Source organism: Nuphar pumila, chromosome 7 (genome assembly GCF_984573655.1).
Source record: "Nuphar pumila chromosome 7, dmNupPumi1.hap1.1, whole genome shotgun sequence".
Lineage (NCBI taxonomy): Eukaryota > Viridiplantae > Streptophyta > Magnoliopsida > Nymphaeales > Nymphaeaceae > Nuphar > Nuphar pumila.
Genome location: NC_143255.1, coordinates 19254087 through 19267453, shown reverse-complemented (window position 1 = coordinate 19267453; position 13367 = coordinate 19254087).

Genomic DNA, 13367 nt, shown 5'->3' with positions numbered 1-13367 from the left:
ATCATATTCGAATTTGGTTTGGATTCAAATCACTATTTAAGGTCAAATCTAATTTGGATTCAGATCAATATCCATCTCATTTCATTTTTTACATGTGGAGAGCTTAGTTTTTATTGGTTTCACTACAAGAAAAAATACCTTTACTGGCCCATCCCCCACTGGCGTGCCAGTAAATGTACATTTTCACTGGCTAACAAAAACAGAGGGTGTGCTGACAAAAACAGTAAACAGACTGACATTAAGAAGCCAAAGATTGAACCCGTTGATGAATCTTTCCCTATTTTATCAATTAATGACCTAAAAGTGACTATTTTTAAGAAAGCTCGTAAGAATTTTCACTTCTCTTTGGCTTGATATCTTACAAATCGATTTACAATAATTTAGCATAATATCTTCCAAATTGATGTACGAAAAATCAACATAATGTATTATAAATCGATATTAACAAACAAAACAATATCATCAAATCGATATTCAAAAATACATAATATCTTATAAATCGATATACTGCAATTCAATGTAATAGCTTACAAAACGATATTAACAAACAAAACAATATCTCATAAATTAACATTAAAAAATACATAATATCTTACAAATCGATATACAGCAATTCACCATAATAGCTTACTAATCGATATTAACAAATAAAATAATATCTCATAAATCGACACCATATCAGCATAATAGCTTACTAATCGATATTAACAAGTGCCAGTTGCATAATTTTATAAGATGTTTCGATTTTTAAGATATTTGTATTATAATTTTGAAATGTGTGCCTGCACAATTGACATTGTTGCGATTTTCACGCTTAAAGTGGCGATTTGCGTATTCAAGACATATGTGCCAGTGCATAATATTGGTTTATGGATCAATGTGAATTTTGAACAGTCTTACAAAATTTGTATACACAGTCTACAAAATTTGTTACAAATGTTTGTACATAAAAAATTTCTCCTGTTTGGGAAATTGAATGTTGAACCAAAAATTGTTATCTCTCTCTCTCAACAGTAAAACGTAACCCTCTTCACGTTATCCTTGAGAACAAGTAGACATTTAAAATGACTTCCTCTTACTCCTTGGGGTCTCACATCCTTCATTGCTTTCTAGGTATTCCTGCAATCTGGGGTTTTGTATCCATCAATATTAGAAAACTCGTCAGTTTTTTGCATAGTTCCGTGCAGAATCCAGAAATATCATCCTGAAAAAATAAAAACCGATAGTCAGACCAATATAGAAATGTAGTCAGCAATAATATAGGATAATAAAACATGTTTAAGTGTACAACATACAGCGGTGAATTTTGGTACTCGTTCATAGTATATTGCTTCAATATACTTCATTACAAAGATGCCACAATCAATGCCATTATTTTGTAAAGGAGCATTCTCGACGATGTGAATCCTCCATGGGCCAATGTCAACACCCAACATGTCTCTGAAAAATCAAACCTATGGTTTATGCAAAAGCAAGTAAATGTTGGGCCACGGTAGAAGATACGGTAATCTTACAGATAGAAAATTATCAAACGCACAATGTCACGGTCTACACCAATGTTATAGTCCAAGGAGTTGTATAACCATATTTTTTGTTTCCGTACATACAACACATATAAGACCTAATGCTTTTTCGATTGCCACAATATAGGAATCAATATATGAAAATCGATGTTAAGAATCAACATAAAAATCGATATTAAGAATCAAAATAATATCTTAAATCGATATTAGGATTCAACATATAAATCGATATTAAGAATCAGAAAAATATCTTAAATCGATATATAAATTCCTATTGATAGCTTAAAATAGATATTATAAGAATCAACATATAAATTGATATTAATAATCAAAATAATATCTTAAATCGATATTAGGATCCAACATATAAATCAATATTGAGAATCAGAATAATATCTTAAATGGATATGTAAATTCCTATTGATAGCTTATTGATTGCAAATCGATATGGTCATAAACCTTTTCACTCAACGAGAAGTCTGCCATTTGGTCATCGTCACCCCAGTATTGTAGTCTATCTAGAAATCCAGCCGCATATTCTCAAGGTGCACCATTTCTAGAGTCTCTATCAGCTTCAGCCCGAGGGACATGGTGTGGTGGCGTGCCATTACTAATGAGCTCATTTTCTTGGAGAGGATGTATCCGCAACTGCAAATAGAATCGCTTTGCAGCAGGAAATGAACTCGACGATGAACTATACGAATGTATTGGTGATCACTTCTGTAAAAATGGGAGTCTCATAAATATAGATATGTGTTTGACAGAAATGTTCTCCCATAAATAGCTTTCCACATTCCCGCACTTGGATTGCATTAGAAGCTCATCACTAATTTGGATGTGGGTTTCATACTTGTGATGATATTTGTTTTCTTTCTTGATGATGGTCATGTGTTGTATCTAAGCCAAACCATTGGTCATGATGTATTGTATCTAAATTCTAACATAGTTAGATGTGTGGAACCCGCATAGGTATTGAATGCCTAATTTGAAAATTAGCTTCAAGATGTTGATAACCTGATGACTTAGCCTAATTCTGGCAAGCTATCATTATTTTAAGTGCGCGTGTGTGATATGAAGTTGCATAAAATCAGAGAAAGAAAGAAAAAAAGAAAAAAGAGAATGAGCTAAAAATATTTCAGTGGTAACTACCTTGCAATGGCACTTCTTGATGAAACTCCAAGAACAAGTTTGTCTACGGAATTTTGGTTAACAAAATCAATGATGGCCTTCGAGATGTCCATATCTTCAACGACTACTTCTTTGTCCTGAAGCTGTAGTACCACCAGAAACCAAAAAGAGAAGACTCAAAATTAATATCAATAGATATTGAAAGAAAAGGATAACAAAGTTGGATGATCATTACTAAAAGAAACACGTTGCATGTGCATGGCTGCTATATTTATTGAGACACTGCTTTTGTATACATAAGCTAAACATAGTGACAAATCTCACGAGATTTATTAAAATCTCACGAAAATATTGAGAGAAATTACCTGAAAGTTAAAAATGGTAATTTCTCGTGATATTTTCAATTTCACATGATTCTTTCATCAGAAATATAAATATCACTTTTTAAACACAATATTTATTTTTATTGGCTATTTAACGTAGAAAAATCATGTGTTTTTTAATTTTACATATTTTATTTTTATTTGTTTAAAAAAATTATTTTTTATATTTTATATTTAAAAATTAATTTTTATATTTTATATTTAAAATTTATTTTTTATATTTTATATTTAAAATTTATTTTTATTGAGTTTTGTCGAAAAAAAGTGAGATTTACAAAAAAAATTATTTCTCAAGAGTTTTTGGCTGCAAAGATTTTACCATTTTTTATTTTTATCACTATGTATCTAACTAGGGTTGTCAATGGGCCAGGTTTGTGTCGAACAAGGGTTTGCCCGAACTCACCCAAATTTCAAATGTTGGGTTCCGGTACCCAACGCAAATTATGTATGAAAAGGAATCCCTATATAATTTAAATGGTGTTTAAGATGTATATTTAGCTATGTCACAATGACATACTATTTAGGGCGTGTTATGGGTGACATGAGACAGCCAGGTCATGACATGTCTACAAGACCAAGACACATATGAACATTAATTTAATATTTTTAAAATTTATTTTATTATATTTAATAATATTTAAGTAAAATATTATACATGTATCAGTTATATATATATGTGTGTGTGTGTGAGAGAGAGAGAGTAATGCGCGCGTTTTGTCCACTTTCTCGCTCTGCCCTGTTCTGCCACTTCAAAATGGTAGTTTTTTTGCATTTTTCTAACATCTAACACCATAGATGTGATCTCTAGGTTTTGTTTAGTGAGAACCAACTTTTGGATCACCGGAATCTGACCTGTATACAAGTTTTTCCGGTGATCCAAAATCAATGGCTATGAACATCAAATTTTTCAGGCTCATAAAAATATATGTTTTTGTCAAAAAATATGATCCAAGAGTCAATTCCCAGTAAATCGAGCATGCTTAACACATTTAACGGTTCATATCTATCATAAAACACTTCAAACTACGAGGCAGAACAAGAAAATGGGGCCTAATATGTTCAGTTCTCATATATATATATATATATATATATGAGAGAGAGTGAGAGAGAGAAGCATCAATGGCATCATTTCGGGCAATTGATTGAATTCAATTCAACAGTCTGGATTTGATTTCAAAATTTAGATCTCCATAAACATGGTCAACCATTATCTATGGATATCCCTATAAATGGCAACTAACTTATAGCCACCATTTGTGGTTTACCATTTAAGATTAAATCTAAGTCATGAGATTGAATATATGATCAAAGGGCTGCACTGCTATTATAGTCGCTTTGATGATATTAGACATGTATCACCTTAATCATGAATGATTTTTGAAATGAAATGCATACCCCTCTTCTGGTGCAAAAGCATCTTAAAGGAAGGAAAATCTCTCTTGTTTGTGCTTCAACATGCTCGAGGTAAGCAGCAGCCACTTCCTCATCCACATCTGTGATGGGTACATGGTGACCATCTGCACATTACAAACCCCAAACCATCCACAAAAAGAAAGCTAAACTCTCTAAGAAGTGTAGGCAATAAACAAGTTTGTCACAAACATGAATAATGTATGCACTACATGTCAGCTCGCGATGAACTCTATATAATGCATGCAGATCCAATGATCGAGCCCGAGTACTTAACAAAGTGCTCAGGCCGCACAAAACACAAAAATAGCTGCGCGCGATAGCGATTTTCTCTGTTTTGAGAGAGCCTCAAGGTTCTTCCTACTTACTGGGGGTTGTTATGGTGGTGGTCTTCTTCCGGATGTGAAGGAGGATGAAGAGTTGGCCCTTGGTGACGACGTGATCGGCTGCCCACTTGAAGGCGTGTTGGCTGTTCTTGTCATTATCAACGGCAACAGTCACCAGCAGCACCCCACCTTCCCTTTCGCTCCCTCCTCCTCCACCACCGCTTCCAGCGTTGTGCCACATCTCATCCTCCTCTTGCTGCTACTGCTGCTACAGTTTTCCTCTTGGGGGTAAGAGATAAAGAAAAAAGCAGGAAAATTTAACAGCCAAGGAATAGGATTATGGTGAATGGTTAGAGTTAGCCAGGGAGGGGTTAAGATGAAGGGGCCTAGAAGGCAATTTGGAGGGAGGAGGGATTATGAGCCTCATATTTCAAGGCAGGAGAACTTCAGGCGATTGTCCCTCTGGTGATCCGAAGCAGGTTATATGCCCCCCCCCCCCGAACAGGGCATCTCATGTTCGGGGGTCCCAAACACCACTTATTTAAGCTTGTGCCTCTCGTATCCCCATGTTTGTCAGCATTAATTAGCATTGGAGTTTGATGTGATTGCAAAGACTTAAGTACCCTCTCCTCCATTGGTGCCAAAAAAAATATCGATTCTAGAAAAAGAGTGATTGTAAAGACTTAAGTGCCCCGAAAATGATTATTTAAGACACATTCTCTGCACTGCAGGATTATCCAAGAAAGAAATCTCTCCTGGAGGAGGTCATGAACATCAACCCTCTCACTCACTCTCTCCCTTCTCTTTCTGCTTCTGTGCACATCCAGCAGAAAATCCTGCATTGCTCCATCAAGCACCGACTGACCTGCACATTGACTGTTGTGGAGCCTAATTCAGAGTTTTTACCCTTACAGGAGAAGGGTCCTGGAGGCTCCTCCCAGCGTGGGTAGCATTATTCAACTTGAAGAGTTGTGGAGTCTGATTTAGAGTTTTTACCCTTACAGAAGGGGGGTCTGAGGGCTCCTCCCAACGTGGGTAGCATCATTCAACTAGAAGAGTTGTGGAATCCGATTCAGAGTTTTTACCCTTACAGAAGGGGGGTCTGAGGGCTCCTCTCAGCATGGGTAGCATCATTCAACTTGATGAGTTGTTGAGCTTGATTTAGAGTTTTTGCCCTTATAGGAGGACGGTTTGGGGGCTCCTCTCACCGTGGATAGCATCGTTCAACTTGATGAGTTGTGGAGCCTGATTTAGTGTTTTTGCCTTTACAGGAGGGAGGGTTTGGGGGCTCCTCCTAGCGTGGGTAGCATCGTTCAACTTGATTCATTGTGGAGCCTGATTTAGAGTTTTTGTCCTTACAGGAGGGGGGTCCGAGGGCTCCCCCCCGACACAGGTCCCGGGTGTCGTGGTCAAAAAATGCACAGAGTGTCGTGGTGAGAAAGACATATGTTTGTTCCAAGCAAGGTTGGAAGAAATCAATGGAAAATCTAACAAGGAGCATGCCAGAATTAAGATATGGATGTCAAACGTGAATGGTGTTGTGCAACTCAAATAACACAGAATAATAGAAGTTTGGTTTTTAGTTAAAATGGAGAATGAAATGACAATAGAAATCGCTGAAAATTTACAGGAATAAACTAGACTCAATAACAAATACACAACTCTTTACAGATTTGGAATATGACCTCCGGTTAGGGAGATATGATCCTGACAAGTTGGTCCTCATTCGGGTAGCGATTTGCTTACTGAATAACACTACAAATCGCTATAGTGATTTGCGAAAGACACTACAAATCACTATAGTGAGATCCAACAACACTATAAATCATTGTGGGGCTCGTTGGAGACCCAAAAACACTATAAATTGCTATAGTGATTTGCAGAAGATACTACAAATCATTGTTGAAAAGCCGGATAACACTATAAATCGTTGTGGGGCTCGTTGGAGACCCAAAAATACTACAAATCGTTGTAGGAAAGCCCGATAATACTACAAATCGCTGTTGGAAGGCCTCAAAAAAATCGATCCGGAGGGTGCTGCCCCCGAGCCCCCGTCAGAGGCGGCCTCCCCTGGACCCCCGCTCGCTGGCCGCGCAGCGGGATCCGCGTCGGGGGGAGCCCCCGGACCCCCCTCTTGTAAGGGCGAAAACTCTAAATCAGGCTTCACAACTTATCAAGTTAAATGATGTTACCTACGCTGGGAGGAGCCCCCAAACCCCCTCCTGTAAGGGCAAAAACTCTAAATCAAGCTCCACAACTCATCAAACGATACTACAATCAGTGTGCAAGTCAGTCGATGTTTGATGGAGCAATGTAAGATCGTCTGTTGGATGTGCACAGAAGTAGAGAGAGAAGGGAGAGAGTGTCAGAGGGTTGATGTTCATGGCCTTCTCTAGGGGGAACTCTTTGCCTCCCTTGATTTTTTCTCTAGAGAGAGAAAGGGTTTTACAGTGTTTTACGAATAAGGAAGAAGAAGATGACGATGAAAAGTTCAAACGGACATTTTTTATGGCTCAGGTTTATTTCGTCGGATGACCATCGGATCGCCGGATCACCATCGGCGAAACGATTAAGGTTCGTTTCACTGTGTAGACTTTGAAGAGTCAACATCATCGTCGACTTTCTGGATGGAGGACATGTTTGTCCTTTTTTTGAACTGTTTGTTTTTTCTTTTTTGAATGAAGGGCATTTTTGTCATTTTTTCAAACCATCGCTTTATGAGAAAAATAGCAAGAAAGGGTGCTTAAGTCTTTGCAACCACACCAGACTCCAATGCCAAGTGATGTCAACATATACGAGAATACGAGCCCCATGTGCTTATATATGTGGTGCTCATTCAGACCCCCGAACACAGACGTGAGATTCAGTGAATCATCGGGGGAGAACATACACCACCCTCCCGTGAGATCCATGGTTTTCTCCACGGGTCTCTCTTTCTCTCTGTATGTGGATGGGTTGGCGGTAAGCTTTGGTCAAGTCTAAGGAAAGTTATAAGCAAAAGACTTGACCTGACTCGAGATGGTCATGCGAGTTCACGATTGCTTTTACTCTCTCTCTCTCTCTCTCTCTCTCTATATATATATATATATATATATATATATATATATATATATATATATATATATATATATATATATATCCAATCTTCGTGTGCCACCTCACGTTACGATCAAAAGTCAGCCAAGACACACTTGTGGAAGCAGATCAGGTCATGCTGAAAATGAGCGTTTTTGCTCATGCTGACATCGTGGCCATCCTATTTGCATTTTAAAAAGCTCAAAAGTCAACAAAACCATGTGGCATTCATCCAAAATGCAAACAGACGGCCACGATGTCCGAATGAGCAAAAATGCTCATTTTCAGCATGACCTGATCTGCTTCCCCTTTATTAATAGGAGGCAACTGAGTCCGTTGACCAATGTGAATGCCACACATGAGAGAGAGGACCAAAACGTTTCGATAAAATAGTCTTATGATAAAGTGGCCCTATCTTAACCAAAAGGTCTGAGCTGCTTTGAACCCCACGATAGGCCGCCCCTTAATTTGAGAGAGCAGGGGTGGATATGCATGAGGCCGGCCGGCCCAGCATGATCGCTCGGTTATGATAGTGGGACATAACCATCCAGCTACCATCGATCCATAATCTGAATGAGGGCCTGTTTGGAATCTGTAGCTGGGATGGGGGTTTATGAAGTTTATGCATTTGAAAAAGTGGCAGTTGCCAAATCCATGATTTAATGTAAATACAAAGGAGAAAGTACCTCACTTCCCATCCCAAATACATAAACTTTTCATCTCAGTGCCGCGATGCCAAACAGGACCACCAAGGTAATCTGAATGAGGGCCTGTTTGGAATCTGTAGCTGGGATGGGGGTTTATGAAGTTTATGCATTTGAAAAAGTGGCAGTTGTCAAATCCATGATTTAATGTAAATGCAAAGGAGAAAGGACCTCACTTCCCATCCCAAATGCATAAACTTTTCATCTCAGTGCCGCGATGCCAAACAGGACCACCAAGGTAGTTTGACCAAGATTTTACCTCAGGACCGCCAAATGCATAAAAGGCCTATCCCAGCTCCGAGATTCCAAACAGGCCCTTAGGGGCAATTGATTTGAGAATCATCTTAATTAGCATCATTAATACTTGACCATAACATGAGCATGTAAGGCTTCCTAAAAAAACATGGCCATGTAAGGCATTTTTTGCCAGGTACAGTGCCAAAATAAATTATGTATGGAAAACTTTGATAGCAGGAAAGCTGGAGTTAGTAAGTGGATCTGGGCGCTGGGATATGCGTTTATGCATTTGTTGGTCCTGAGGTAAAATCTTGGTCAAATTACCTTGGTGGTCCTGTTTGGAATCTCGACGCTGGGATGGTCCTTTATGCATTTGGGATGGAAATGAGGCCTTTTCTCCTTTGTATTTACACTAAATCATGGATTGCCAAATCCAGGATTTGGCAGCTGCCACTTCTTCAAATGAATTAATTTCATAAACGCCCATCCCAGCTACAGATTCCAAACAGGCCCTAAACTTAATTGGTGAGTGGAGTTGCTGGCATTCACCAACTTTGTTCACATTTTGCATCATGAACAAATTAACTTGCTTAATTAAAGGCCAAAACGGGCAGGATATGGTCTGAATCATTATCCATCTGAATCCAAATTCAACGTAACCGAGCTCCAATATGGCAACTACGTATGATTTTTGTTTAAGCGAGTGGGATGTAAACATCATTTCTATGTGTTGTCAAAGTATCTTTTGGCCAAAATGTGGTGTTGAGAATGGAATTGCCAAAAGCATCATCTTGTGACCAACAGGGGGCACCGCTTGTCTGGTAGGAGCAGCTAGTGCACGCCACCTTGTGTTAGGACGTTGCAAGTTCAAATCTCAATGGCATCGTTGTATAACTGGTAGGGGTCAGCCTAATCCCAGCTTGCCTTTTAAAAAAAAGGCAAAATGGTGTAGAAATATGGTATTGGGCTGATAACTCTATTACCAATGCAGTGTTTTGGCAACAATACTGCTCTCAAAAGGTAGCGGTCAATGAGAAAGCTACAAAACACCTTTCATTGAAAGCTTCCAAACAAAGCCATGCATATTCTAATTATATGGGGTTGGCTAAGGATCTTATCAACACTTCTTTCTTGAGAATGGCAAAATTTAGTAAATGTTTGTAGAACTTATTAGGCTCCATTGGGAGCCATGGATCAGACGGGTCTTGTGGTTTGCCCAACACTCTCCATTGTTTGGGAGCAACACATTGCCATTTCTCCAACACCCTCCATATAAATTTTTTATAACTAATTAAGGAACCCTCACTGAGAACCGGAAGCAGATCAGGTCATGCTGAACATGAGCGTTTTTGCTCATGCCGACATAGTGGCCATCCGATTTGCATTTTAAAAAGCTCAAAAGTCAACAAAACTATGTGGCATTCATCCAAAATGCAAACAGACGGCCACGATGTCGGCATGAGCAAAAACGCTCATGTTCAGCATGACCTGATCTGCTTCCCTGAGAACCGGGTCACTTAATGGGCTCGCCTCCCTGTAGGGTAAAACTACAGGTTGAAGATGACCACCCAACCTTGGGAGCTCCGACCATGATAAAGCAATGGCTGCACCATCAGGATTTGACCCTAACCTTTCATCTTGACACAGGACTCCATTAACCACATGGGTAATCACTCTAGTAGTCCAACACCCTCCATATCAAGTGCAACATTTTGGCAGCACTGCGTTTCAACGTAACCGTATTTTAGCAATACATGGAAAAGGCGTTTCCATTTCCAATGCAAGGCTCTAAAATAGAGCCTTATTTAAGGTTGATCTCCATCTATAACACACATATATATATATATATATATATATATATATATATATATATATATATATATATATATATATATATATATATATAGGGGCGTAGCTAGGATTCATGTGAGGGGGAGGGCAAACAGGGGTGTAGAAAAAAAAATTGGTATGATAGTCTGGGGTTCGGGGCAGTGCCCCCCAAAAAAAATTGAGATAAAATAAAAAATGGCTACAATTATTAATAAAAATCTATTTCATATGGACAAATTATTTGCTGCAGTCAGGGCTGGGCTACAAAAATGGATAAAAATCTATTTCATATGGAATCAGGGATGAGCCAGGACTGGGCTTTTAATTTTTTTTTTTAACTGGGCTGGGAGCAAGACTGGGCAGCCCAGTTCTACCCCCCCCCCCAGCTCCGCCTATATATATATATATATATATATATATATATATATATATATATATATATATATATATATATATATATATATATATATATATATATATATTAACACCCAAAATTTCCTCGGGTTCTTGAACCAACTTTAGGATTTGGTCCCCAACACATAATATCACTGCTAGTCAGAAAACATGATTTGTTTGTTCATATTCCATAGGTTTGAGGGTGTGAACTCTTTCTTACTTAATTAGTTATTCATCTAGAATACAAAATATCTTTTGGATAGAAGGAATCCTTAAAGTTTCTCAAACATCAACTAGGCACACTCACATCATTTAAAATGGTATTTTAAAGTTTCATTTGATAAAATAATTTTTGAAGAGTATTTTCAAAGGATTTTGGCATTTTTTGAGTACTTTATGAAGGAAATCAAGTTTTACCAAACTTTTGACTTATAAAATAATATATTCATCCACTTTTAACGGTTAAAAGTAGAGGTTTCAAGTTTTCCAACAAGCCAAAAACTATTTCTATTTGATATCATAATGACCAGTTATGGCCCAAACAAAGTTTTGAATCTTAAAAATGACTTGTTCATAACGTAGAACCCAATTTAAAGGCATTTTTATCATTTCAAATGATTGAATTTGGTTCTAAGATTAAAAGAGATTTTGTAGTTGAGGATGTTATTTTTCAAACGCCATAAACCTTTTGTCAAATGGATTTATAAATCCTGAGATAAAGGCATTTTCTCATTTAGTGTTGGGATGGGTTTAGGGTTTTTGGATTTAGATCCAGATCCACTAGGTTCACGCTAGACCTTAAGTCTAGTGTGGATCTATCTGTGTCTCGATCTCTGGTATGGATCTATATTGGTCATGATCCAAATAGTTTAGATCTAGACTTGATCTAACCCATATCTAGAACCATTAGATCCATGCCAGAGTTTAAGTTTGACATGGATTTAGCTGGGTTTGAACCTGGTTTGGATCTAAGCCTAATCCAAATCCACTGGATCTATGCCAGAGCTCAAGTATGGCATGGATCTAGCTGAGTTTGGACCCATTTTAGATCTAGACCCGACCAGCCCAGATCTAGATCCAAGCCAAAGCTCAAGTCTGACATGGATCTAGATCCGACCTGAACTGAATCCATTCTAGTGCTGTAGCATGTTCTTCTAATTTTATAATCTTGCCTCAAGTTCCGGTAGATCCAGACTTAAAACTAAAAGTTTTCAAAATAAGTCCAAATACATCCAAAAATTTGATAGTCGAGCCTAAGTCTGACATCAATGTCATTTATATTTATCTAGAAACTAAAAAATGAAACAAAATACCACCACCTGAAAAACCATCAAAACCCACTTCCAAAATTCTTCATGTTGTAACCACTCATTCTGATCCCAGAAAGAAATGGGGAAAGTTGACCACATAACCAGATTGGGACGAATATACCAATCTGAAGACTTATACAAGAGGTTACCTCCATCACCACAACTTCAATCCCATCATCCATCAGGGAACCAACCCCCTTCCAGTAGAAATCCCAAGGAATCAGAGGAGAAAAGATTTGACATCATGGCTCATTTGAAAATGACTACTGCTAACATCTTAATTTTTATGCTAATCAAATCATCACCTGAACACTTGAGTGAGATGCTACAGAAAATCAAGATTCCCTCTACAACCCAACCAAAAAGTCTAGGCTCTTTAATTTTTTGAGTCATCACCAATTTCACCATGACCTTTTCACAATACAAAAGCCTTATGTATCACCATCATAGTCAATGGGGTGTCGGTTCCAAATTGCTTAGTCGATGGGGGGTGGCAGAATAAACATTTGTCCTAGTATGATTGTTTAAGAGAAGAGTGAAGAATCCCAATCAGAAGAGGTAGAGTTGGAGAAATCAGAGTGGCAGACTGCTTGAGAAGACTGAAGTTTTTCAAGAATGGTGGTAGGATAGATGCCTCAGACTTCAGAGAAGCTTGGCAGTACAGAATAAAGAATTGATGGGATATTTGCTTTTCTTCAGTCTTGGCAAAGAGAGCCAGGGAATTTCAGAACCGGCAGAGAAAAAAGGGAACATTGGGGCAAATGCTCTAGGAAATAAGAGGCCAGCAAAACACTCATATTACAGAAGCAAGAGAGATAAAAGAAGAAAATGTATTTTTGTCAAAGTTGTAGAAAATCCAGTGACAACAGGAGGAAAGAGAGAATCCTCTCAAGCAAAGTTGGTAGAAGATGATGATGAATAAAAGAAAATTCTTGAAATGACAATTTTGATCAAGCAACTTCTCCTTGAAGAAGAGGAACCAAGGAACTCATTGGGTTCAGACCTAGGGTCCATGAGTCTGGAGGCCTGGGCACCCACGAACGAC